Raw genomic sequence first — 26,666 nt, 5'->3', positions numbered from 1 at the left:
GTTAGCAGAAAAGTGTAAATTATCACAACAGACTATTCATTAACCATAATCCAGGAGAAAATATTGTGATCCCAATAATGTATGATAAATAAGGAATATTTTAATCCAGTAGGGCATAAGCCATGAACATTTACAAAATATGCACCCTAAAGGAAAGTGTGATAGAAGGTATTTCTCGCAAGTATCCATTTTAAGATCCTTGTATTTGTTTTTAAATCCTTTAATGGTTGTGCCCCATTTTATTTGTCAGAACTGCTGCACCCTTATGTACCGTCTCACTCTCTCAGGTCAGCAGACCAGATGCTTTTACGTGTTCCCAAGGCACGATGCAAACTTTGAGGTGATCAAGCTTTTTAAGTTGCAGCCCCAAAACTCTGGAACAATTTACCATTGCACTTTAAGCAGACTCCTTTACTAGCTGTCTTTAAATCTTATTTAAAAACACACTTTTACTCTCTGGCTTTTAACCCAGTATGATATGGTGGCTATCTGTATACTTTTTATTATGAATCTCTTCAGCTCTTATGTGTTTATGCATTTCTGTTTCATTTACCCTTGGTTATTGTGTGCTTGATATTTTGGGTTTTTATTGTACAGCACTTTGGTCAGCCTTGATGTTGTTTTTAAAGTGCTTTATAAATAATACATAAGTAGGTTCTTGACTCGTATTCTGGATTGTCAAGTTGTGAGAAATGTGCATGATAAACAATTTTGAGTTAACTTGGACCATTTTTCACACACTTTGAGGAAGAGTGCATTTTATAGAAGATTGACTTTAATTTATAACTGAAATATAACTAAAGCAACATATTGTATGTACTGTCTTATTGTTTGATTGTGTAAAAGCATTTTAATCTCCAATGGTTTTTTTTTGGTGGAAAATTTATTCCTGGAAATACCTAAATTATTAGCCTTGTTTTACATATACACCCCACAATACTTACCTCTGAAATCGTTACTAAGGGCTGGCTACCTTCTATGAAAGATTCAGCACTAAACCACTGAAAACACCTTAACAATGGCTAAGGCTGGCTACTACAGGTTCCTCCATTGCAAGGGTTGAATTTCGGAATGCCTTAGCAGAGACCAATGCTGCTCCAGAACTCTACACTTGTCCAATATCAGATAAGTCAATCCACTGCTGAATCTATGCCTCTGAGAGGCTTCTTTACCAATGTACCTAAAAGAGATTTCTTACCCTTGAAATGCTTGCAAGAATACTCTTAGGAAAGGCCTGGAGAACCAGCCTCTTAACAGGATTCCTATATCTTTCAGTTCCCAAATCGCCATCTTTGAAAGAGTTCACCTGCACTAGTACAGCTTGGCTGCTTTATGTAAGCTACTGCATCAGCCAAAATCAGACAAGTGATAAATTACCATGATGCTGTTTACCTAGAGCTGCTCCAGTTGATCGTCCACCGATCTCTTTCAGTAAAAAAGACTCGGATCGGGATCAGCCAATCAAGTAACATGAAATTGGTGATCGGTATTGGCCTTAAAAAACCAGACCGGAACATCCCTATTGATTACTTGAGAGTTAAACTACATTTACCTAACATTAAGCTAATTGAGAAACCTGTTGACTTACAAAGACTCAAGTCCCTGTTTCACATGTTTTTACAAGCATCTACACAGTGGTTAGCTTATCTAAGCTTAAAAATATCATTCTAATAGTAATAATACCTTTTTTGCTTATACCCCAGAATTCCTTATCTATTTTGCATGCACCTGAGAATACAAAACTGTTTTAAAATTCATTGTCATTCCACTATCCTATTTCTATTGAAAAATATCCTATAAATCATTGGTCATGTACCTCCTTCGTGATATATGAGTTAACTCTGTCTGCTGTTCCTGTTGCATAACACTCACTCAGAAAGTAATGGTAGTTTTTCTTCATGAGCTTTAGGCACACATTTTATTCACTAAAAACTACATCATATCTAAACAATCCTAAAATAAAAACATACATAAAAGAAAACACAAATTAAATGTTACAAGTCATATTTCACAAACTAGCAGAGACTCAATTTTTTATCTGTGTTGCATTCTAATTTCTCTCTTCAAATGTGCTTTTGTGAAAACATTTGAAGTTATGTGTGTATTGAGTATATTATTCATTAATTTTCTGCACCTGGTTATTCCTGTTCAGTCTGGGAGATGCATTAGCAAATCTGACCTGTACCATATGGGCCAAAGCCAATGGAACGCCAATAGTGTTGTTTCAGACAGGGCTTCTCCCTGGCTGAGGTTTAAATTTCTCATGTTTGTTTTTTTTATTTTGTTATTTTAACATTATTCATTATTTAGTTTCTTTATGTCTATGTATGTTTTTCCATGTGCTGTGTGTTTTGTGGGTAGTCTCTCAAGAAGCATGGCCACCTTCCTCTCACCATCAAGGGTCTGTCTTCAGTCGTACAAAGGCTAAGGAAAATCCATAACCCCTTGTGGTGCAGTGAATGCACTTGTGTTGGTGAGTTCTAGTGTCTTTTGCTTTTCTTGATTTATTGTACTGGATTTTGAACACTTGCTCTGTTTTTTGACTTTGCCTTCTGAATTGTGTACTGGGACTTGATTGATCTGGATTGAATTGCTGTTTCAGGCAACTCCTTTTGCCTTTGTGCAGGGCTTGTGAAAAACAAATCCTTTTATTTATAAAACATCTACTTTTACCCTCTCTTTACTAGCCAGGGTTTGACACACCAGTGGACATTTTGGAGTCATTTTTTAACATATTGACTTAGTTCACAACAAATAAAAGCTTTAATTGCTATATTTATGGTCCATTAACTCAGGTAGCCAGACACACATTCACACTTTCAACAAAACTTTAAGGAAGTTGTATAAGCTGGTGGAGATCTGACTTTAAAAATTTCTTGTATCTCTGGAACGGTGAGTTGAGACTTGATCAAAAGCATACGATTTACAAAGGACATTACTGAATGACCTGTCCTAGAAAATTGCATGCAGAAGGTACTGTAGAAAATGTAAGTCCAAAGGTTTTGGTACTGTTTTGGCCGATTTGTTCATATTGTTTGACTGGGAGAACATTTATTAACTAATAATATTTATTGTTTTATAGCATTTTCCCACTGAGTTTTCAACTATTAAGACAATGCAAAATAAACAATATAATTATAATATGGACAGGACAAAAATTGGCAGGATACAAATACGATGTCTAAATTAAGAGGAAAACATTAAGAGCATAAATAGTTAAAGAAGTGGTAATGAAAGGTATAGAAAAAAAAAGTCCTTAAGAAGAGACAGGACAATGCAAATAAGTATTTGTAAAGGGCTGTGTAGCTGTCGTAAAAAAGGCTGGATTATAAAAGGTAAACAGGATTTGTGGGGCGTTCGTAATTTGTACAGTAACTAGGCAAGTGAGTTTTCAAAGTAATTCTCAAATGGACAGGATTTCTGTATAGTCAAGACTGCAGAGATGCTGTAGGGTTTTAACAATGGTGTATTGAAGTTTGTAATACATTGTTCAGGATGAAGTTTTAATGGAAAACTTGAGTAATCCAACCTAGATCTAATAAAGGTGTGACAAAATACTTCAGAATCGGGGAGGTAGTTTCTAGCTCTTATAAATAATACATTTTTTTTATCTGCAGGGGAGGTATAAAATATTAGATTTACTTGTGGCATAAAGACAATGGTTAAAGAATTAGAAGTATATTTTTTTATGAATTCAGTGAAAGCAATATTCCACATAGGTGGCATGATGGCTCTGCTGGCTAACAACTCCAGAAGATTGGGATTGAATCCCAGCCTGGTTACTGTCTCAGTGGAGTTTTCACATTCTCCCTGTTTCTACATGCATTTTTCTCCCAGTATTTCAGACACCAGTTATGTACTGGTACACTACCCAAAATTGGCTTCTTACTTGGGATCAGTGCTGCCACGACATACCCTGGCTCTTTATGCCCCCTTAATTGGTTTAAGGAGCTTTAATAAATTAAGTTTATTAGTTATAACATCATCTTCATTAATGACTTTTGTGAATGTTTGCTGTTTCATTAGTCAGGTTTTTTGAGTCTCACCTGCACATTTCATTAATATACTAATTGACACAAATATATGTTGTTCCATTAGCCTGTGTATATGGTAGCATTTTTCTAATTGTTTTAACTGTTAACATTTTCTGTTTTTCTAAGTGTTTTTTGTTTTTAATTTAATTGAAGTTAACAATATGTCAGCAATATTAATTGACTACAATGTTGGAACAATGCTATTAGAAAAATGTGGCTGGTTACTTTTATCCCACTCACATTACAGTCCGTGTAAATTATGTTGATTTGCTACTATATTATTGTATAAAATATAAAAGAGCTATTACAAAAAATGATCTAGCACTGATCATTTCTTTATGTTGTTTGACAAATACCTTATCTTTAAATGTTTGGCTGACATTTTTACCTAAGATGACTTTCAAGCCTACAGCTTTTAAATAGTTTTAACAATTCCATCACAGTTTAAGTGACTGGCTCTTATAGTAAATCAAATGGTGGAATGAATATAATATATATATTGTGATGGACACTGGAGTGTCAGCGAGCCACAAACCCCAACAAAAATGCACACAGTGTGCCAGGATCAAATAAAGGTGTTTTTATTACTCCAAAACACACAATACCTCCACAAGTTAACAAAAATCACAAGTTTCTCTCGCCACAAACCAATTCTTCTCCCCAATTCCTCCCACCAGTGCAATGCCCTCCTCCAGTTGAGTGTTGCTCCACGTCCTCCCAGCTCGGACTCACCTGGGTAAGGGAGTGCAGTCCTTTTTATTGCACCTGGGAGTACTTCCAGTGCCAGGGCCACTGCCTGATGGAAGCACTTCCTTGTCATATGAAAGTCCATTACAGCAGGGAGCTGGTCTCCCTGCAGAGTCCTCTTGCAACACCCAGTGACCCCAGCAGGGCTGCTGTGCCAGACTACATCTCCTTGCATGCACTGTTGGCTTTCCACTGGGCATTGATATCTAGGGCCGCTGCCATCTACCATGGTGGAGGAGTAAAAACACCCAGCAATGTCTTTCCTTTCCAGTGGGCTGTCTGTCCATCCCTTCTGGGTCTGATCCCCTTCACCTCCCCAGCCAGTGATGCTTATCTGCCTGTTAGGAGTACCACGTGGTTAAGGAACCATCCCCTCCTCTGGCCAGGATGCCTGTCCAGAGTGTATAAATACTGCATGTAGAATGGCCATTGATAACAGAGCTGCCGTAACCACACTGGCATTTCTGATTTGAGATTCTGAAGTAACAACACACTTGCTACAAGTACATATACAGTATGATCTCCTTACTCTTTGAGTATCTTTATAATTGAGCTATTTTTATCAACCTCTAACTCACACTGAGATTTGAATCAACATTGTTTGTTCACACATACAACTGTAAAGGGAATCTAAGCTAAATAGTTTTCCGAAAGTATTAATATCTCACCTAAGACAGGATTTGGAGGTGTTAATCTTAATACCTCTTAAGATGTATAATTTAGGTTATTTTAAATGTGAAAAAAAAAATTAAAGGAGATGGGACCATGACCCCTACTAAAACTCATGGCATAGTGTATATTCAGTAAAGCGGGTGCCTTTTTCAAATAATAAACACTGTGACTAACAATCATTATGTGCCTTGATTATGTATTCTTGATGGTTTAGTGGCTATATATATATATATATATATATATATATATATATATATATATATATATATATATATATATATATATATATATTGTGGCCCCGGCGGGCCAGGAGGGCGTGAGGAGGGCTTGTGCCTCCTCCAGACCGCGAGGGGGCGTCCGTCCTGGTTCTGTTGGGGCCACGGGTTGAGGGCATGGAAGCCCTTCCCTGTAGGGGCCCGTGGTCACCGCCAGGCGGCGCCCGATGCCGGTTTATCCCGTGCGGTTGCGGTTGGGGCTGGAGCCCGGCCGGGCGCTTGGAGGACCGGAGGAGGCAGTGCCTCCTCCAGACGGAGTGGGGCGTCCGTCCTGGGTAGGCAGGGGCCTCGGGTACAGGGCTTTGAAGCCCAGCCCTGTAGGGACCCGTGGCCACCGCCAGGCGGCGCCCCGGTGCCTAATTATCCCGGGAGCCCGGCACTTCCGCCACACCAGGAAGTGCCGGGGAAGACTTTGTGGCGCCGGAGAGCTGCCAGGAAGGCAGCCGACACTTCCGCCACGCTGGGGCGTGGCCAAGGAACAGATGGCGGAAGCACCTGGGGCTCATCCGGGGCATTATTTAAGGGGCCGCCTCCCTCCAGTCATTGGTGGAAGTCGGGAGGCAGAAGGACTGAGCTGGAGAGCGAGGACAGGAGGCGGCCAGGAAGCAAGGCACAGAACTGTGGGCCCTGGACTTGGGGGAATCAGTGCAGAAGGCACTGGGGTTTTGTGAGTGTGCGTGACTGTTTGTAGTGGTGTAAATAGTGTAAATAAAGTGTGTTGGGTGCAAAATATGATGTCCGTCTGTCTGTGCCGGGGCCAGCGTTCACAGTGGCGTAGTCGGCAGGATACTCCGCCTGGTTCAAGGCGGGGACCTGTGTTGTTGAAACAAAATATTTCTGTGAACGGCCCGGCGCAGCAGCGGACCCACACACTGGCAGCGGGAGCGCCCGCACCAGCGGGCGTTCGCCCCAGAAACCGCCTCCGGACAGCGGAATGGCTTTCCCCGAGTGCGGAGGAGAACCCGACATCGCCGGGGCGCAGCGGCTCCAGTCGCGCTGTCGAGCGGACAGCCAGGCGGCGTGGCAGCACCGAAGGCCACACCGAGGCGGGGCCTCGGCATGACGGGATCCGGGAGGTAAGTGCCCTGCCCTGCAATCATCGGCCCTGCGGGGTCGGTCTTACCTCTATCCTTACAGGGAGGGACGAACCGGATCCGCGTCCGTGGCAGGAGCACGCCGGGCCACGGGCTGTCGGCAGCGCGCGGCGGCGGCAGCAAAGAAGGCTGCGGAAGCGGAGCCGCTGCGGCTCGAGGAATCGCCGCAACCACAACGCGGCGAAAAGGCACGTCTCCGCACTCGGAGCTGGGAAGGCAAGATGGCCGCGGGCCGGATGTCCCGCCCGCTGACAGGCACGGGATTGGCCGGTGTGTCTTGCGTGCCCGCCGATGATTGGATAGAGGCGGGCCCAAGGAATGCCAGTCTCGTGCCAAACCGAGACCCGATTGGGCCAGAGGGAGTGGCCCAGAGGAGGCAGGCGTCGCGTGGAGCTGATGGACAGGTAAGCCCACCGACGTCTGTCTCTCTCTCTCCACCAGCGGCTCGGCGTGCGTCGGAGGAGTCCCTTCGGCCCGCCAAGCCGTCCTTAGAGGAGCTGCTACGTGTTCTCGCCGCTCAGTGTGAGCAGCTGATGGAGATGGCGGTCGCGTCGAGAAAGACACCGAGTGAGACGGAGGATCGGCGCGGCGCTGGAACCGGAGGCAGGCAGAACACGGCGGGAGTGGTGAGTGTTGCCGTTCCCGTAGAGCAAGTGGGGAGGTTTGCCGAACATGGCTGTGACCGTTTACGGGACGATCAGCTCCAAGTAAGCAACCTCCCGACAGCAGACGCCGCGGTGCAGACGGCTAGCGCGGCGAGGAGCTCGAATATGCAGGGGCTGGTAGGATCGGGGCTGCTGAGTGCCCTGGGTCCTAGCGCCCTGCGCTCAAGCCTGCAGCTGTCTCCTGTCGCTCTGCCTGGACGCAGACGGGGCTGGATTTGAGCTTTCGCTGTGCTCAGACCCAGACCGTCAGCGCGTCCAAGAAAAGAAGGAGGAACCGAAGGGTGAATGCCGGTTCCTCCGATAGGAGAGGACGCGGCGCTGGGTGCGCGCGTCCGGAGAAGGGCCGTCCTCTGTGCGGATGGGCGAGCTGCCTGCGAGAGCGGTGCCGAGGCCGACGAGCGGGAAGGGCATGGAACCGCGGCGGAGGACTTCAGCAGGCAAGTTGGGGGCTGTCGGAGGGTGGCAGGAGCACGGTCGATACGGAGACCGACGGGGCGCTCGGGATGAGTGTCCTGGCTGTGCTTCTGGCCCTCTTTTCCTTTATTTTACAGGCCCGAAGCCCCGCGGCGCTGAGGCCGGCGTCGACGGGACCTGCCCGCCTGGAGCGGCGCTCGCTGGAGTGCTCCACGCCGGGAGGCCTACAGTGACCCCGCTGGGGGGAACAGCGGGGGCGAGAGCGGCGCAGACCACAGGGGGACGTTGCGCGGCGAGGGTGCCGAACAGATGTCCCAGGGTGCCGTGTTGGACCCTGGGGACATAGTAGGACCCTCGCTGGGGACGTGCTGCCCTTTCGGGTTGTGCCGTTCGGACCCACGTGTCCTCGCTAGCGGTGGGGCACTGTGGCCCCGGCGGGCGGAGCCCGGCCGGACGCCCAGGAGGGCGTGAGGAGGGCTTGTGCCTCCTCCAGACCGCGAGGGCGTCCGTCCTGGTTCTGTTGGGGCCACGGGTTGAGGGCATGGAAGCCCTTCCCTGTAGGGGCCCGTGGTCACCGCCAGGCGGCGCCCCGATGCCGGTTTATCCCGTGCGGTTGCCGGTTGGGGCTGGAGCCCGGCGGGGCGCCTTGGAGGACCGGAGGAGGCGAGTGCCTCCTCCAGACGAGTGGGGCGTCCGTCCTGGGTAGGCAGGGGCCTCGGGTACAGGGCTTTGAAGCCCAGCCCTGTAGGGACCCGTGGCCACCGCCAGGCGGCGCCCCGGTGCCTAATTATCCCGGGAGCCCGGCACTTCCGCCACACCAGGAAGTGCCGGGGAAGACTTTGTGTGGCGCCGGAGAGCTGCCAGGAAGGCAGCCGACACTTCCGCCACGCTGGGCGGGCCAAGGAACAGATGGCGGAAGCACCTGGGGCTCATCCGGGGCATTATTTAAGGGGCCGCCTCCCTCCAGTCATTGGTGGAAGTCGGGAGGCAGAAGGACTGAGCTGGAGAGCGAGGACAGGAGGCGGCCAGGAAGCAAGGCACAGAACTGTGGGCCCTGGACTTGGGGGAATCAGTGCAGAAGGCACTGGGGTTTTGTGAGTGCACGTGACTGTTTGTAGTGTTGTAAATAGTGTAAATAAAGTGTGTTGGGTGCAAAATATGATGTCCGTCTGTCTGTGCCGGGGCCAGCGTTCACAATATATATTTTATATAGTTTATTCCGACCAGCACCCCTATGCCGCTAGATGGAGACCTCCCTGCAACATGGAGGTGTCCCGCATTCCCGCAGGGCATCATGAACAATGGAATTCGACTTCACAGCCCTGCTGGATACCATGGGGGCCGCCAGGGGACGCTGCAGGTGGCACAAATGTTTTTATTATAGCCTGGAAGTACTCCCTAGTGACAGGGATGGAAAAATGAGGTACTTCCGGGCTGGAAAAATTAAGTTTTCATCTGACCCGGAGGTGCTATGGAATCATGGACTGAAGGACAGAAACACTTCCAGGTCACGAACTACATAAAGGACTGTGGGAAACCCAGCTGACTAAGCCGGAGTTGGGAGAGAGTGTGACGGAGCTGCTGGGTGGAGAGGAGGATTTATTGGATTGATTTATTGTGGATTATTATAGTGTATTGTGGAGGTGCTTGGTGCACATTATTACAGAAATTAAATTTATTTGTTATATTTTTACCTGGTGTCTGAACGTGTTGTCTGCAGGTTTGGAGGAGCGACAGCGCCCCCTACAGTCACTATATATATATAATATAATACTATATATATATATATTAGAATATGTGGTGGCTAATAATAAATGAAAACGTATGAATACCAGTAATTTCTGGAAAAGCCTTCAAAGAGCATTACACTTTTGAACTGAAGTCATAGTTCTTCCCTGATGAATGAGGGGGAGAGGCCTATCTTCAATTCAAAAGCTATTCCGTTTGAACGGGTTTTCTATTCAGCCACTGGTCTGATTTTCCGTAAGGAACTCATTTAAAAATATTTTAGCAAACAATGCATTTATATTTGCTCATTGTCATTTCTTAGACTCCATTATCTGGGTTACAGAGCACACCTCCAAAACATTAAAAGAAAGCTTTCCCAATCAATCAGTTTACCTCCTGCCATGTACGTTCTTTTTTTTTTCTACACTGCAAACAGTCCTGTTTAGTGTCTCCTGACTCCCTACTCAAACCTTCCTTCCACCACACCTTCCCTTTTCTCCCAACATCTCCTGTCACTCATCTCCCAAGAGGTGTGTCTGCCCCTTACAGAACAGAAACCCTTTAACAGGTCCAATCACTTACAGTATTCATTCCACGTTTTCTGCTCCCACACAGCCTATCACCATCTGCCTGCAAATCACAATATACAGTCATATGAAAACGTTTGGGAACCCCTCTTAATTTTGGATTTTTGTTTATCATTGGCTGAGCTTTCAAAGTAGCAACTTCCTTTTAATATATGACATGCCTTATGGAAACAATAGTATTTTAGCAGTGACATTAAGTTTATTGGATTAACAGAAAATATGCATCATCACAAAATTAGATAGGTGCATAAATTTGGGCACCCCAACAGAGATATTACATCAATACTTAGTTGATCCTTCTTTTGCAAGTGTAACAGCCTCTAGACGCCTCCTATAGCCTATGAGTGTTTGGATTCTGGATGGAGGTATTTTTGACCATTCTTCCATACAGAATCTCTCCAGTTCAGTTAAATTTGATGGCTGCCAAGCATGGACAGCCAGCTTCAAATCATCCCATAGATTTTCGATGATATTCATGTCAGGGGACTGTGATAACCATCCAGAACATTGTACTTCTCACTCTGCATGAATGCTTTTGTAGATTTCAAACTGTGTCTTGGGTCTTGTTGGAATATCCAACCCCTGCGTAACTTCAACTTTGTGACTGATGCTTGAACATTATCCTGAAGAATTTGTTGATATTGGGTTGAATTCATCTGACCCTCGACTTTTCAAGGGCTCCAGTCCCTGAACTAGCCACACAGCCCCACAGCATGATGGAACCTCCGCCAAATTTGATAGTAGGTAGCAGGTGTTTTTCTTGGAATGTGGTGTTCTTCTTCCGCCATGCAAAGCGCTTTTGTTACGACCAGATAACTTAATTTTTGTCTCATCAGTCCAAAGCACTTCCCAAATTAATCTGGCTTATCAAAATGAGCATTTGCATACAACAAGCGACTCTGTATGTGGTGTGAGTGCAGAAAGGGCTTCTTTCTCATCACCCTGCCATGCAGATGTTCTTTGTGCAAATTGTGCTGAATTGTAGAACGATGTACAGATACACCATCTGCAGCAAGATGTTCTTGCAGGTCTTTGGAGGTGATTTGTGGGTTGTCTGTAACTATTCTCATAATCCTGCGCAAATGCCGCTTCTGTATTTTTCTTGGCCTGCCAGACCTGGGTTTAAAAGCAACTGTACCTGTGAACTTCCATTTCCTGATTACATTCATTACAGTTAAAAATGACTGTTTAAACCTCTGTGATAGCTTTTTGTAGCCTTCCTCTAAACCATGATACCGAACAATCCTTGTTTTCAGATCTTTTGAGAGTTGCTTTGAGGATCCCATGCTGTCATTCTTCAGAGGAGAGTTAAACAGCAACATTTATTTATATAGCACATTTCTATACAAATAATGTAGCTCAAAGTGCTTTATATGATGAAGAAAGGGAAGCACAACTTGCAATTGACCACCTTAAATACCTTTTCTCATGATTGGACACACCTGTCTAAGAAGTTCAAGGCTTAACAAACTAAGACAATTTGGTGTTGCACGTTATCAGTATTGAGCAGTTACATGCATTCAAATCAGCAAAATTACAAGGGTACCCAGATTTTTGCACTGCCAATTTTTCACATTTGATTTAATTTCATACAACTAAATACTGCTTCACTAAAAATCTTTGTTCGGAAAACACCCCAGTACTCAGATGTTCCTAGGAAATGAAAGACATGCTACTGTTATCTTTTTTGTTGAAAGTAGAGTAAATTATTGTGCAGGCTGAAAGGGGTTCCCAAACTTTTTCTTATGACTGTATGAACCACATATCTGTTATCATCAGGTGGAAAGGCCACCTTCTTCCATTGCTACTTGGTCCAGCTCTGATGCTTACGTATACAGCTCCATACACGGCAAGCTGCGATGTACTGTGTGTTTTGACACCTTTCTTCAATGTCCATGTTTAAGATTTTCAGTAGTTAGTAGTACAGTGCAGTTTCTGTGTGATCGCTCCAGATGAGCTGGTCTTTCTCCCTACACCCATCACTCACTGAGCCTTGGGTGCCCCTAACCCTGTCCCTAGCCCACCGGTTGTACTTTCTTGGACCACTTTTTGTTAAGTTCTAATCACTGTATACTGGGAACACTCCATAAGACCTGATATTTTGGAGACCCTGTTGTTTAGTTATCACAACTTGTTCCTTGTTAATAAAGCTTAAATTTTTATTCATGTCCATTTTTCCTGCTTCCAACCATCGTCTCCTAATATATCCCACCCCTTAAAAGTTAACATTGTAACAAGATAATCAATGTTATTCACTTCACCTGTCAGTGGCTACAGTATCTTAGATAATTTTAATTGGAATACTAATAAAAAAAGTACTCTAAATACAATCGGCACTTATTTCTGCTCTGTAAACTGAAGACTGAAGTGGATAATGACCACATACTGTCCTTTTATCACAGTTCAATCCGGTTTGTCATTACTTGCAACTTCATTGCCTGGTTTAGTGGTATAACAAATAAAATTTTAGAAAGGTTCTGGCATATTACCAAACATTCAGTCAACGTCATTGGGGCTGATTTGGAACATTTGGTAAATGTGTGTCAAAGGGCAAGGTAAAAAAAAAACAAAAAAAAAAAACTTGAAATCATCTCAATTGAGATAGACACCCATTACTCGCAGAACTTCAGTTAATCACGGAGGATAGTTGTACCAAATACCCCCACAAGCCATTCTGGAAAGTCTTTTCCTCCCAGCACCATATGCCTTTTTAATAAGGAATATTGGAGATAAAAAAAATTTACAGAAGTGTAGAATTTTCAATATACATCATGTAACCATTTTAGGTAAAAACATACTTTGAAACTGCTAAAAGTAGATAGCAAAGAGGTTGTTGGTAAATATTTTAGAGTTTCTGTGTAGGTTTTAATCTGCCTTGTCTTTACTTTTTTTATTTCTGTTTGTTATTAGATGCAACTGAGAAGGCAAACTTCTTGTTACATTTACATGACTAAATAAAAACCTTGAACCATGAGTTTCTTACATATGCCTACATGCTCACACCATACAAATCTGTTTGACTGTTGAAGTTTTCTAACATTGGCATTCTTACTATCTTTCTGCTCTTGTAAGCAACATTTGAATATTAATACAGACTCAAAACCTGTCTGTTCTTTCTTGGTTTTAATTTAAATTTTCCCTGCTGTTCAATGAAATTATGCTCTGTATTTCACGCTGTATAGTATATTTATTTCATCTAATAGATTTAAAAGATCTATACAACAATCACCTTAAACTCAGTTTCACCATACATACTGTGAAGTTTGCATTGTTTCTGTACTTGATTTGTAAACATTGGTTTGAAATTTATGATTAAAATTTTTCACACACACTTACAAGTACCTCCTTTTACACGAGGTACATTTTTAGCTTGTATGCGACATGTTGATTTTGCCATAGTGATCACTTTGGATACTTGATACTGTAATCTTTCTTGTTATTTAATGTTCTTTGTAATGGTACTGTGACAGTGTGGATCCTACTCCATGCTCCCTATTCCTGTTTGGGAGCCTCTTGAGCCTAACACCATTAGCAGTGTAACCGGACAAGCTGTGCAACAAGGACAAATCACACATGGAGCAAGGGGATGGTGTAAAATTGTCCCCTGCTTTTATTAACAAAAAAAAAAACATCAAAACAGTGTTCAAATAAAAAGTTCAGTTCTTTATATTTCCATAAATAAATAATCCATAAACATCACAAGTGATAAGTGGAGTTTAAAATCCATAATAAGTATTTCCATTAAAAAAATGAGGATAAAATGATGGTTAGAAGTTGTCCTTTTTAAAAACCTTTTGCCTTCTTCTCTTAACTGGCAGCTCCCCTACTTCTCCCATACAGGGCTTACAACAGGGGAGTCACCCTATCTGCAGGTGCAGCTGACTCCCAACTGGTCTGGTAGCTTTCCATTCCCCTGGCTACGTATAGCTTACTTGCCAGACTGAGACTTGGGTCCCTAATGGCCAGGGCGCTCACCCTGGGGCTGTCCCTCCCAAGCCTCCTCGACTCCCGCTGCCTTCTCGGCCTTATGCGACAAGCTGTCCATGATCCTGGTCACTCCTGTTCTTCTAAAATACTCAGCAGGAGTGATCCAATCCATCCATCCCAGAGATGCACCCTTGCACCCTGCCATGGCTCTCCTTCCCACTGCCCGCCTTTGCTCAAGTGAGTCTCCTCTCTTGTTCGCTTGCTCCCGCACCAGCTTTTTTCTCCTCCTGCCTTCTTCTTTCTCTAACCTCCTTTCTTTCTTTCTTTCTTGCCTTCCGCCCATCCACACTCGTGCTTCTCCTTTTTATAATGGGGACGAGGCACAAGTGTGGCAATTACCAGCTCCTGGCATCAATTACGGACACGGGCGATCCCCCACCTGTGCACTTAAGTGCAGAAATGCCCAGACCCGCATTGCGCCCGGGAACCGCTACCGCCACACTACCATGCCCCCAGTTTAAGCCGCGAGTGCAGCGATTATTTATTTAAAAACTGCCCATTGTGTTCCATATATCAATCCAAAGATGACAAAAAGTAAATGTCTGTTTGTGTATCAATCATCTATTTTCTAACTTGCTGATCTCAATTCAAAGATATTGCAGGGGGCAGCCTGTCCTAGCTGCAGCACAGAGCCACAATCCATTACAAGGCCTACTGATGCACAAATCTACTTAGATGGGATTTAACTAGTGTCACACATAGAGATGTCATCAGTGCTTCACAGCACGCTATATTGGTTTGACAGTGTTTCATCAGTTTGTCAGCTTTGGTGCTAAATTAACAGGTAGCCTGTATAAAATGCATCATTGTGGTTGTGTGGAGAGAGAGATTTGGAGAGCTTTGGTGACAGATGGTGAATAACAGCAGAAAATGGTGTTCAAAAGTTAAATAGTATAAATGGACAATGACCTTAGCAGAATTAAATGAACACAGACTTTTCTGACCTTTTACTGGTGACGTTAGACTGAAACAGTGCTGCTTCACTTGCTCTCTTGAGAGTTTGCCTTGACCTCAGTTAACCACCAGATGTCGCTGTTCATACTGAGGCTGAGGTTTCAAAGCTTCGAATCATTTTCAGCACAAATAGAAAGAAAGTCTCAAAGCCTCACAAGGCATCATTTTCCTATCACTAGTCACACATGCATGTCAGAGCGTCACTGTCCGGGTTCTTCCTACGTATGTAATTCCACCGTGGACCGCTAACTCTGTTGCCTTCCTTTGCGTCCACAGAGTAGTCGAACTGTCCAGAGAGTGAAGAGACAGAGCTCCTCCATACTTCGATCTAAGTGATACAGAGATGCCATTAGAGGTAGTATTTCTTTTGATTGGAATGCCAGTGGGCAACTCTTTAGTTTGTTATTGAGCCATTGCACACTATTTTTCGTAAAACTTGAGAAGTAAACGGGGATAGCTGGGTTAGCGCCCCAACATTTATCATGGTTTTCAACCCGTCATTCCCTCGGACAACTACAATAGAATTGTTAGTTAACCTGATATACATGTCTGTGAGATATTGTAGAAAAACCCAGCAAGACAAAGGGTGAATGTGGAATGACAGGCAGGGATTTGATACAGCATTCTGTATTAAACTCTGCATGGCAACTGATAGCAACAACATTACATTTGTTTATGCTCCACAATGAACCTTTGTATTTGAAAAGAAATAACCCTAATAGATAGATAGATAGATACTTTATTAATCCCAAGGGGAAATCATCCACTGGTACTGAAAAATTGCCACTACTTTTTTTTTTTCTACCATTTTTTTAAAACAAATAATAGCAGTAGTGTGTCCCAGACAGCATGAAAAATGAGTGAATCAAAGAGCATGAAGAATGGAAGGAGTTTCATGCAATTTATTATTGTCCATACATCTTCTCACCTGGCCTGATATTAGGAGTGTTACAACTCCACAGACATTCAAATTAAATTAATCTTGATTTTATTTTCATGTGTCGCCAGTGGGCTATTAGTTGGCAGGATGGTATTTAAACAGTACATTATTCTAAAGATTACCTTAACAGGTTCAAATGACACGTTTTTGTAAACAAAGAAGAAGATTTAATATATCAAACCACTAAAGGACAAGGGCTGCAGTGTGTGTGGTGCATCCCTGTGCATTTTACTTCCTACAAGTATCTACAAGTGTGTAAAGGAATATCCAAACATCAGTGTTCTGAATATTTAAACCAAATTACATTGAGCACAAGAGTGGAATCATGCCTGTGTTGGGATGACAGTCCATCAAAGTGCATGCAGAGGCACACAACCACACTCACTTAAACTTGAACCTATTACAATTAATATGCTTCCCTCGGTCAATTCACTTATTAATAAAATGTTTATAACAGTCCTCAACCTTGTCTTCTTGAGCAATTGTTTATCCTAATTTTCCATCATATTCTCAGTGTAATTTCCTATTGCTTCCTGTAGATTATATGAAATTGTGTTCATGCCAGGTCCTGCAAGTCTGTTTCCAGCTGAGACTCTAAATCGATTGGCCCTGCAGTGTTGTCAGTTTGTCTTTAGATGTTTCTGTGCATGTGCAACCAAAGCTTTCATGTTCAGCAATTGGGCTTAAAGGTTAGAATCCTTTATTTTCGTCTCTAAAGTGAGGGCTATCCCTCAGATCCATTTGTATCCTTAAAGGTAACCACATTAATTTGAAAAATACAAAAAGAAAGTGTTTCAATACCAGGAATGAATTGAGCAAAAGCAAACACCTGTTCAAAATAGGGCTGAGGAGTTATACCTAATGGTGCTAAATTTGAAAAAGCCACCAAAGAAGTCTTGCTTATGTTCTTTCTACTTGATGAGGTCTTGGTACTAAAACAGCAGATATAGATACAATTATTTTTAATTGTTTGCTGTGCTTGTACTGTCCATCAAAGACCTGGGGCCTTATGTATAACGCAGTGCGTAGAACTCGCACTATAACATGGCGTAAGCACAAAAGCCGAAATGTGCTTACGCACAGAAAAATCCAGATGCAGGAATCTGTGCATACTCCAACTTCCATGTTCTTCCGCTACATAAATCCCGATCAGCGTGAAAAGTAATGCTCGTGCACGCGCTTTATGTAACGCCCCAACTCCTCCCAGAATTATGCCTCTTTGAATATGCAAATTAATATAAATCACCCTTAAGCACAGCCTTCTGTGAAAAGACAATGGGAAAAGCACGGGGGAAAATATAAGAATTTCAGCGAATGCCAAGTGGAGGCAAAGGAAAAACATACTATTTGTTCAAATAAACCGTGGTATAATCAACAAAAGGAAGTTGATCGAGTGACATAGCGTGTTGGAGAAACTTGAAAGCTCACGTTCACAAAATCGCACAGTGCCGGAAATAAAAAAGAAGTCACATATCAAAGTTGTAGCCCACTGTCTGAGTGTCATATGAAACTTATTAGGGTACAGAGAAGAAAAGGCACACAGTGGGGAAAAAGCACGAAATGTCAACTTCAATCTCGACATTTCCACTTTAATCACGTAGTTTATTTTGTCATTAAAGTAGAACATCATAAACTTCATCTTAAATCTCAAATCAATTCGTAGTTAAAGTAGCACGTTAAATGCTTTGTTTTGTATTTGATCTTCTATGTGCTCTATGTGTGTGAATCACTACTTGCTTCTTAAACCGGCTCTCTTCCTCCAACTGGACACAGAATCCATTACATTTGTGATATTACAGCTCTCTGAATAACTAAAATACTGAGATGTATACGTAATATTATTTTTATGATGATAGGAGTTAAAGCATGTTATTAAACATGAGTTTCACGGCGCAGTGATTGTGTGCGACCATCGATGAAATCATTTATTGCAGCAGTACTCAGAGGCGGCTCTAGGCTTGTGGTGGCACTGGGCAGAGGAAGAATCGGTGGCTCCTTCGCCCGCCAATGTCAGTAAGGTAGCTTATGCACGGTGAATGGCCACGTCCGTTGCAGACACTGCATAGCCGCCTCGTGCTCATGACACAAGCATTTAACTTTTGTCGAAATCTGTTGCAGCGTTTTTAGCTGTGTTGTTATTTTCTCTTTCTGTTTTATATTCAATATACAGTATATTGGCGTAGCCACCACTGCAGTCCTTGCTTTTCTTTCCCCAAATACCCAATCACCACACAATCAGCTTTGTAATAGAAGTTAAGCCATCTGTAAGCTTAGAGCGCCGATTCTTCAAAACGTTTAAGGAACATTGAAATATCTTCGTAGTACATGTTTAATTATTCTATCCTTCACGACACTCCCAGCGAAGAATATAGATTATTTAAATGAAGTTAAAGTTTTATCTGTATAATATAATAAACATATTTTGCTGCATTTCACCTTACAAATGATATCGTCATCATATGTAAATACGCGCTTTATAAAGTGGCTCAGGTTGTGCGATATTATAACTGTAGTGCAAGTTTACAGTGGGGTGATTGTACTTATAAGTACAAACAGTTCTACAAGGAGCAATTGATTAAGTGCATTTAAAGTTCTTGGGATAAAACTGTTTCTGAACCGCGAGGTCCACAGGAAAGGCTTTGAAACGTTTTGCCGTGGCTGAGACAGTGTGTCCTTGAAGCTGTATACCAATAATTCTCTTTCCGATTAGCTGCTGCTGTGATTCACACTCAGATACAGTGATATAAATACTCCGAGTGGTGCAGTGGGAGTAATATGGAAAAAGATGATCCGCTGTGGCAACTCCTAACGGGAGGAGCTGAAAGAAGAACAAGAAGAAGAAGAAGAAGGTGCATTGAGAGTAACAACGCTAAAGCAGTTATGGCATTTGGAATACTATAGCTATTCCCTGGACCATTATATTGTTACAAGTTAATTACAATCAGATGCGTTACAATAATAAACAATATGTGGTTAGTTTCAGTGTATTTATAAAGCCGCTTCAGGAAAATAAGGTGTAACCACACAGGAACAGTAGCATTGCTTTGACACTGGGTGCCACCAGTCTGCAAAACCGAGCGGAGAACTTGCATACGACAAGGTATGAGGTACCGTGGAAAACTGCGTGGCTTTACGCCAAGTGTAGGTTTTATATATCGCGATTTGAACGTGGAAAAGTTCTTACGCAACATTTCTGTGCGTACGCACTATTTATACATGAGGCCCCTGGTGTATGATAGTTAGAAGACAAGAAGAAGTGCTACAGAAGAATCTTGTGTTTGACCGATGGATGCAGTGTGTGTAGTCTATGTGTTCTTTCATGTAATCATACTTTTTTCACCTCAAACCCGTTTAGTTCTAAACTTGAGATGTTGCTGTTTCAGTTTAGGCAGTTCATAGCCAATATATTGTCTTGACCTGTAGGTGATTGTGAGGCTTTCATTTTACTTAACATTTAAATCTATATTCCTGTATTTTATCAGATAATGTTGGTGATGTCAGAGGGCACCACAATGATCTGAAGCCAATCCAGACAGACCAGTCCCTGGCTTCCCATTATTTGATTGATTTTTTTTTGTGATGCCAGCAGTGCATGAATTCACACATTGATGGTCATTAGTAAAACAGGAACATGATTTTTTTTTATCAATTATTTATTAATCATCCACAGATGAACAGTGTACATAATTTTAAAAAAAAGTTATAAAATGAATAACTACCCTTCCTCAGTAGACATCCCCCGACCGTGTAAACCCCTGTCTCTTTTCCCCAGCCCTTCAAGCTAAATATCTAATGTGTAAAATTAAAGAAGTCCAAACTGTCAAGCAAGAGATGCAGTCCAGCCAACATGTCCCCAGCAATGCTGAACCACTCCAAACGCAGGTCTAAATGACCTTCACCCAGTACTGCCACTTCCCTTGTTAACCCTGGATGCCCCATTAACCCTTGCTGCTGAACGTGCTAGTCGGGTTAAATTAAGAAACAAGGCTTTGAAAGCTGAAAATGAAGGAAAGTGCGTGGATTTCCCAACAGGTTTATATTAAAACAAATTTAGCAGCAAGAAAGCCAAGGGAGAATGACCTCTGTTGGAAAATATTCAGTGAGAGGGAGGAAAGATCAAGCAGAAGAAAATAAGGCAAAAGTGAAATATTAACAATAAGAATGGAAGACAGAAAAGAGACAACACTGCAACAAAAAGAAGTTATGATGGGATATCCTCAAAAAATTTGAACAAAAGTGCCTACTGCCCTAGATTGACACAATTGGTATGAATATTTTAGAGATTATAGTTTCTAACTGATACAGTAATATTTTAAAAATAATAGACTATTGGAGAGGAATGGCCATGGAAATATCCCATTTTCAAAGAGATTGAATAGGCAAAATAGGCAAAGTTCATAGGGCTGATATAGTGAGGTGTATAATTTAATTGAGGAGTAGGAGTAGAGTAAACAAAAGAGTAACATTTTATTAATTAAGTACAGTAAGGTAATGTTTTCATTAAAGAGGTTTTCACACAAAAAGGTAAATCACAATGAATGTGTGGGCAAAAGAGTGATGGGAATGGAATTACAGGGGAAGAGAAAGCGAGGGAGGCCAAAGCAAAGGTGAACAGATAAAGTAAAAAAAGATCTGAAAGAAAAGGGTTTGACTGGCGAGGAGGTGCTGGACCAAGCAGTTTGGAGAAATTTGATCAAGCATATCAACCTCACATAGAAGTGGGAAAAGATGAAGAAGAAAGCACACAGAAAGGAAAATTCTGCTACGGTCCCATCTGAACTTTCATGCCAATTAATTATTTAATTAATTAAGATCATATGATTTTCTTTTCAAATTTGTAGCAGTATTTGTTGTGTTCTCCAATTTCAGTTTTTGGGATCCCCCATCCCCATAACTCTCCTTTCTCTCTTTGAGAGGCTTCATTGGTTTCGATACTTGACCTATGCTTAACTCTCATTCTCTTTTATCTTGCAATGCAGTTCTTGATATTTGCTCATTATTATTCCTTATTAACACAGTTTCCATTTTATCATCTTCTACTTTCACCTTGACATGTAAAGTCATTTCTTCTGTGGATTTACTGTACTATTGGTTAAAGTATTGTGAATTTCCCCTTGGGATTAATAAAGTATCTATCTATCTATCTATCTATCTATCTATCTATCTATCTAAGTAAACTTCTGTTTAATACAGATCCCATTTAGCTCTGTATACCTTCATCGATTCTCTATTGGTATTGTTTTCCATAAAGTTTCTACATAAAATCTAGATAGATTAGATTATCGTAGAATGGCAATCAATTCTGAGTTGCCTTCCTGCAACTCTACAACTGGATTTAGTCAATGGGTACATTTATGAATTAAAGCATGCTTGAAGTTAGGACTAAGTCAACAAGTGAGCAATTTCTCAGTTGTTTTGGCATTAAATGTTCATAGGAAACTGTAGGCCATCACAGCATCAGGTACAAGCATAATGGAAAAGAGTACACCCTTACACCAGGTTCATTTAGAGTCAACAATCAACATAATGGGCATATCTTTGACCATCCAAGGAGATGTTTGGTGGCATTCAAGGCCAGGTGTTGTGTTTAATTTACTTCTCTTCCCAGACTATCTGACTACAGCAAAAATGCACACTTGAATTTCTCACTATAACCATCTGAGACTCAACAACTGCTTAAATAAAATTAGAATTATATGTACTCTCACTTCTTTTGAGTAATTTTAATTTTGTAACTGTAATTTTTTTTTTACTATTTACAAGACGTTTTGACCTTGTCTCTTTCTACAAAAATGTGGTGAAGAAATAAATGTTGAAATCATGATTCTCATAGAAAACCCACACAGAGAAAGTGAACCGTTCCCCTTTTTTACATATTATTCAAATGATTTTAGGATTTGCTATTTGTGCCCTGTGTTTGTTGTTCTCTATCTCCAGAAGGGGGCACTGCAGACTTATTTTACATTTAAATTTTTTTTACTCTGCTTAACATTTCTCTGTATTAGAGTTGACATTTGAATCTCACACTGCAACAGCAGACTTTGTCCCTACAGTGATCTAGGAACTAGTGGGATGTTTTAATCTTCAATTTTTATTTATTCTAATAATGTACCCATTATATAGTCTGTATGCATTATAAAGCCTGTGTGCTAGACACAAACACTAAACAGTTTAAAAAAATAGTAAAACATCTAATTGCAAACAAAAAACACATTTGTAATTATAAAACATGCCTTTCTATAAAACTGACATTCTGTGCTCATTTCATTTTACACAAAGCTGCAATGTCACTGCCTTCCTCTTGCACTGGAATAATTAGTAGTAATTCATGAGTGATAGAGACCCATATTTTTATAGTATTGTAGCCACTCAGCCAGGGAAAGAAGAGAAAGGTGAGAACCCGCAGGTATTAAATCAGCATTTTTGACATTTAATTCACCTTGCACAGTTTCCATTCGTAGCATGATTTCACAGTCCACTGCTTGCTATAATGCTTTCTGCAGTGAGACGAGCTTCGTGATGCAGTTCCGTCAGTATTAGGCTCTATAAGAAGGTGTCTCCTACCAGATCATTTTTGCATCTGGTCAAAAATGAGGGAAACTCCACCTCACTAAGGACTGAATCTCTACCTTTCCCAGTCATTCGTCAGATATTCACACACATGAAGCCCAGTGGTCCTTCCACTTTGTCAAACCATCACTCATTAGTGACCATTAGCCTGCTCAGTTCTGTAAGGTCTCTGTGAGAAAAGTTTTCTAAAACACTTATTGCTTCTCAATGTAGTGCTGCAACCAACTGCACTGTCTGTTCTTTCATTCCCCATCCATTTGCAACAGAGATTACTTGAAGTATGCTCCAGAAAGCTTTCCATGAACGTGTGCCTTTGTAGTGGCCAGACATCAAACTTGCCACCAAGGAGGATCAGGGTCCCTTCTACTTGCTTGTGGGGTTCAAAGTCCAGTAAATGACATGGGATCTTGACAGGTGTTTGTTAACTGGCTCTGTTTTGCTTCCTTTGCACATGTTGCCATGTGAACAGACTGCATGGAGAAAAGGTGCCCAGAACAATGGCCAATGTTCAGGCAGATCCAATCTTCCATCTAAAGTTGTTAGGTGATTCAATCTCAACCACTTCCACCAGTGTAACAGCCTGTGGTATGGCGGTGGAAGGACTGACACACAGACAGAAGCAACTTGAAAGGCATTAAGATAGGATCTTAATCAACAATCACTGTTATTCTAGGGAGATGCTGCTCATCCTCTTCAAGATGAACTGCAGTCATCACAAGCTTTCATGCCACAAAGTGAGCTTCTTTCCTTTCGCAAAGGTCAAAACTCTCACACTATTCATGGCACCTCCTTTTAAGCTCCTTCAATATGTGCCCCTACCCCTGTAGAGTCTCTCTTGCCTGTTCTCTTACATGTTGAGTCAATACACTTCCGACACAGTGTTGACTCTTGCACCTGGTGGGAATAATATCAATTCTGAGTGAAGACAAGGGGTTGCCAGAGAGTGCTAAACCCCAAGACGAACACAACAAGGCAGTCCTGAATTCAAATAAATGGGTGTTTATTGTATACCTCACAAAAAGTACCAAGCACAATTTACCTCCAAACACTTCTCCTCTCTCCACTGCACTGCTCTCCCCCCAGCACCGACTCACCTGGACATGTGATTACTTCCGGTGCCAGGGCTGTTGCCCATTGGATGTACTTCTGGGTTATATGGAAATCCCACATAACAGGAAGTGCATCTCCCTGCAGTGTCCACCTGTGGCACCCGTGGACCCCAGCAGGGCTGTGCTGCCAGACCACAATTCCCGGTATTCCTGGCTGTTTCCTGAGTGGGTGCCAATATTGAGGGCCCCTGCCATCTAGCGACTGGGGGAATAAGCCCAGAGATAGCCCTTCCCTGTCCTTTCTGTCCTCTTTTATCCCGACCTGGGAAGGTGCTATACACATGTCCAGTTCGGACACCTGTCCATTTCTATGAGACTTCCTGCCCGAGTAAGGAACCATCTTCTCTGGCTGGGATGTCCATCCATCCATTAAGGAAATCTTGTCCAGGTGCGACATCCTTCCTTCTTTCAGCTTGGATGCCTTTCTGTCTCCTGTCTCCTGTCCAGGCAAGGTTTTTTTAGCTGATTCTTTGCTGAGATGCTTGTTCATCCCGTGTGCCACCTACAGCTGAGTCAACACCCATATTAGTTGGCATTCCACATCAAATGAGTAACTACACTGCTAGCTGCAGGGGTGCCTAAGAAAAAAAGGCTAGCTTGTCACTGTTGAATGATCTCCAATTGGTGTGGCTTATACAAGAAGACCTCAGGATAGTGAGCTACCTAAAACAGCAAGAAATATAGAGAAAAAATCCATTGGGGCAATGCTGTCAATACAATACAATATACAATACAGTTTATTTTTGTATAGCCCAAAATCACACAGGAAGTGCCGCAATGGGCTTTAACAGGCCCTGCCTTTTGACAGCCCCCCAGCCTTGACTCTCTGAGAAGACAAGGAAAAACTCCCAATAAAACCTTGTAGGGAAAATGGAAGAAACCTCGGAAAGGCAGTTCAAAGAGAGACCCCTTTCCAGGTAGGTTGGGCGTGCAGTAGGTGTCAAAAGTAGGGGGTCAATACAATACAATATACACAACAGAACAATTCCTTAAGACAGCATAATAAAAATTTTAGAATTACGGTTTAACAGTAGATGATATGACATAATTAGGTTTGGATATTTTTAGAGTCCTGGAGACCTCATCCATCTAGCTGCATCTCCATTTGGCCATGCCACGGCTGAAACATTGCTCCGATGAAAGGACCCCTCTTTCCCATGATTCCTGTGATCCTCCATCAGGGATGACTTTACCATAGGCAGGCAAACAACTTGGCAGGTGGGCGTGGCACCAATGGCCACATTTGGGTACCGAGAAAAGAAACAGAATAGGTGAGGGTTAGTATTCAAATATAATTATCATGTTACTTATGTTATAGTGCTAATGACTAACAACAGAGATGCAGTATGTACAGTTAATCAGCAGCTCTAGTCAGGATATGCTAAACTGAAGTAGTGAGTCTTCAGCCGGGATTTAAAGGCTGAGACCGAGGGGCATCTCTTATGGAAGCAGGAAGACCATTCCACAGTTTAGGGGCCCTGTAACTAAAAGCTCGACCTCCCACTGTTATTTTATTAATCCTTGGAATCCTAAGCAGACCGGCATCTTGAGATCTTAATGTGCTCAGGTTTGTAAGTCATGATAAGTTCAGACAAGTAAGCGGACCTTGGCCATTTAATGCTTTATATGTTAAAAGGAGGATTTTGAAATCTGCCCTAAATTTAACTGGGAGCCAGTGTAAAGATTTAAGAACTGGGGTTATGTGTTCATATTTTCTTGTTCTTGTAATAATTCTTGCAGCGCATTTTGGATTAACTGGAGGCTGTATAGAGAACAGTTTGAACAGCCAGTGAACACCGCATTGCAGTAGTCAATCCTACTAGAGATAAATGCATGAATTAATTTCTCACAATCCTGTTTATTTAGAAAGCGCCTTAATTTCCTAATATTTTTAAGATGGAAAAACATGTTTTGGACGACTTTGTAATATGCTTTAAATGACATGCTAGAGTCAAAGATAACTCCTAGATTGCGGGCTGATTCAGTAAAATTAATTGGGATTCCAACTGAGTTAAATGACGACAAAATATTGCTGTGATCAGCGTCATTCCCTCCAACAATTAACATCTCTGTTTTATCTGTATTTAAAGACAAGTAGTTCTCATTCATCCATTCCTTTAATTCACTAACACAACTAATTAAAGACAACATCGGAGAAACTTCATTTGATTTAAATGAAAGGTATAACTGGCTGTCATCTGCATACAGTGAAAATTAACATTATGTTTCCTAATGAGAGATCCCAGTGGAAGCATGTAAAGTGAAAACAGTAAAGGTCCCAGTACTGAGCCCTGGACACCATATTGAACTTCTGTGTATAATGATGGAGTACTGTCAGCACATTTCTGTACATACTGGAATCGATTTGATAAATAAGAACTGAACCAAGCGAGCACGGGCCTGTAAGCCCAACATCGTTTTCTAGCCTGTGCAGTAAAATAGAATGGTCAATGGTGTCAAATGCTGCACTTAAGTCCAACAACATAATTACAGTGGAATTTCCTTCATCAGAGGATATCAGAATGTCATTTACAACCCGTGTTAGTGCCGTTTCTGTACTATGACCAGTGCGAAAGCCAGACTGGAATTTCTCAAATAAATTGTAATGCGTAAGGTGTGACTGAAGCTGACTGGCGACTACTTTCTCTAGTATTTTAGAGAGAAATGGTAAATTTGAAATAGGCCTATAGTTATTTAGTATGTGTGGGTCTAGGTCTGACTTTTTAAGTAAAGGTTTAATGACTGACACTTTTAGTGCATCAGGTACTGTGCCATGCAATAATGAACTATTGATAATGTTTAGAATGGTGCTACAAGAACATCCATTGCACTTTTACTAGTTTTGTTGGCACTGGATCTAGGGAACAAGTAGTGGGCTTCATTTTAAATT

General features: G+C 42.1%; 1 long non-coding RNA gene across 1 annotated transcript in view; it reads left to right on the top strand.

Moving 5' to 3' along the window:
- Positions 1-26,666, top strand: part of LOC120535788 — a 60,106-nt gene that overhangs the window by 3,677 nt on the left and 29,763 nt on the right. Inside the window, exon 2 of the long non-coding RNA XR_005634972.1 lies at positions 2,362-2,473. This is a non-coding gene — a long non-coding RNA (uncharacterized LOC120535788). The remainder of the gene's footprint in view (positions 1-2,361; positions 2,474-26,666) is intronic.

This window comes from Polypterus senegalus, chromosome 9, assembly GCF_016835505.1.
Source record: "Polypterus senegalus isolate Bchr_013 chromosome 9, ASM1683550v1, whole genome shotgun sequence".
NCBI classification, from domain to species: Eukaryota; Metazoa; Chordata; class Cladistia; order Polypteriformes; family Polypteridae; genus Polypterus; species Polypterus senegalus.
Note: the sequence above shows the minus strand (reverse complement) of the source record. Positions and strands in the feature narration are given on the sequence as shown.